The 2,580-nt window shown below is 40.0% G+C and overlaps 1 non-coding gene across 1 annotated transcript; it reads right to left on the bottom strand.

Moving 5' to 3' along the window:
• Positions 1–987: 987 nt before the first annotated feature.
• LOC112469335 lies at positions 988–1,106 on the bottom strand. Its single transcript, XR_003042609.1, has one exon. It is a non-coding gene; the product is annotated as a 5S ribosomal RNA (ribosomal RNA).
• Positions 1,107–2,580: the final 1,474 nt, after the last annotated feature.

The following is a 2,580-nucleotide window of genomic DNA, read 5'->3' as shown; positions in this document are numbered from 1 at the left end:
ATGTTGGCTGGGTGGAGGATTGGGGAGGGAGGGAGCAATTGGGGGGATCGTTTTATGAACTATATAGATGTCTAACCAATGTACTGTATACTTGAAATTAATTAAATAATTTTTTTAAAAAAGCCAAAAGAGACACAGGAGTTTGCAGCAAAGAAAGTAGAGGTTTATTTTAGGAAATGCCGCCAAGCCCAGAGACACAGGTAAGCTCTAGCTCAAAGACCTGTTTCCTCGATGACCTGTAGGAGATAGGCTATGTAGAGAAAAACTCATTAGTAGCCAAGGAAGTTGGGGTCGTGGACTCTACTGATCGGTTGGGGCTAGTGTAGGAGGCAGTTGATCATTGCATCAGGTCCTGATGTCAGTCACGGCGTAGTTCTGTCTGGTTTTAAGAGGTTGCTGGTAGGGTTGTTCCACCTTCATGAGTATGGAGGGGCAAGATATTATCTTTAGTTTGACTGAAACTCTGTTTCTGTGGTCAATAGACATGAGGCTTTGTTCCTAAGACTGATGCTGACCTAAGGGCTTAATGACTGACTAAGGGATATGCAATATGCAGAAGAATAAGGAAAGAAAAGAAGCAAGTGAGCCCCAGGCCAATTTGAATCAAGGAGAAAGAGAAGAGAAAAAGTCATTTTAAAGAACTGAAGATTTGCATGGTTACAGAATCATATGACCCCTCTCTTCTTAAAATGACTGGTGAACATTATGGCTATTTCAGCCAACTCTCACCTTTGAGTGAGCTATTTTGAATTTTGAACAGAATTTTTTAACCTTTCTATTCCTGGAGTAGGTTGAAAGTCAGCTACTCTGAGCTTTGGATAACTTTGGGAATTTTTTTTTAATTTAAAAGCATCTATTTGAGCCAAACTGATGAAATATGCCAGGAAACAAGATCTCAAATGTTCCAGAGAAATATAATTTTGCAGCTTTTTTAATGCATTTTATTTATTTATTTTAATTTTTTTTATTATTTATTATTATTATTTATGCCTATAGCACCTGGTCTTCCTAGGTGGTCTCCCATCCAAGTACTAACCAGGCCCGACCCTGCTTAGCTTCCAAGATAAGATGAGATTGGGCGTATTCAGGGTGGCATGGCCATAGACTTCTTTTTTATGCATTTAAAATTAAAGAGAGGACAGAAGAAAGAGTGGAGAAAGAAAGGCAAGGATTGGATTACTGGATAGTTAACAAGATAATGTGAGTTCTTGAGGTGGTTACAGCCAGTTTCAAAGGTGAGTTAAACTTGATGCACAGAAACAATGAACAGAGCTTATTTAAGGCAAAGATAAACCTTATACTAAAGAAGTTATATGCCTGGGGCATAGCTATCCACCATGACCCGCCCAGTTAGGAATTTATGATCAGATCACCCTGTGAGGTTACTTTCCATAGAGCTCCCTTTTATTGTACACAGTTCCCCCTTTTGGTCATAAATCAATCTGAAGAATGCTCTGATGACCTACCTTTTGATTGGATAGTGTTGTCTCACAGCGCTAGGAAGGCTCATTCCTAGGAAGTCTCTATCAAAATTGTCTTGTTAACCATTAGGGATGGGGCAATACTGTAACCATGGATCTGACTTGAGGTCAAATTTTTCCAAAAAGGGAAGGTCCGATAAATGGAAGGCAGTCATGTCTTATGGCCTTTATTGCATGTGGGGGTGGGGAGGTGGGGGGGTGACACGCTGGATAATTTCTATCCTATGAACTACCATGATCCAAGTTTTGCTTTCTACTTCATGTTTCTGTGTTTGGCATCCAGGATAAATAACATTTACATAAGCCATGAAAAGAATATTAATAGTCACCTTGTACATGTTCAGTAATCATAAATGGTTGGACTACATAGAAAAACCCAAAGAATAAGTAAAACTATTATTATGACTGATATCAGCAAATAAGTAACAACAATGAAACAAAATGGACTCTGAGTTCAATATCAATCTGTAGGTATATAAGGCTTGTCTATGTCTTGGGATAGCTGTCTACCCTTGGTGTCAGCTACTTCTCATCCTCAAGGAGTCTTTAATGTCCAGACAGGGGTAGATGTCCATTCGTGGTTATATTAGGTAGTTAGGTAGACATGAGTGATAGGGGAACAAAGGAATGAAAGCCCATCCAGAAGACCTCCTTTAGGACCTCCCTGGAACACGCATTTTCTGGTTATACATTACCTCTACATGCTAATACAGAAAAGGTAAGAAGCCATAAACTAGTATTTGGTTTAATCCGGCTGCAAGTGCATGCAAAATCAGTCCTACACTAACCTCCCTGTTACCTAGTCTCATTATAATATCATTCCTATGCCCAGAAGTTTATGAATCATTGGACTGAATTCTGGGTAACCTCATGTGCAGTAAGCAAAGGGTTATATCACAGCCAAATGTCAATCAAAATGACCTCTCATGCTAATCACCTAGCACCACCCTCATAACCTCCCATCACGGCCCTAATATAATGCAGACCTCCCCACTTCCATGCTGTTACAACCCTCTTCGCTGTAACCCGCCCCTCCTTTGGAGAGTACTTTAACCATACCTTTTGTTTCTACACTGCTACAGCCCTCTTTGGCATAGCA

The sequence above is a fragment of the Pteropus alecto genome, unplaced genomic scaffold, assembly GCF_000325575.1.
Source record: "Pteropus alecto unplaced genomic scaffold, ASM32557v1 scaffold146, whole genome shotgun sequence".
NCBI classification, from domain to species: domain Eukaryota; kingdom Metazoa; phylum Chordata; class Mammalia; order Chiroptera; family Pteropodidae; genus Pteropus; species Pteropus alecto.
The sequence above is the reverse complement of the archived record's forward strand: the minus strand, read 5'-3'. Positions and strand labels throughout refer to the sequence as shown.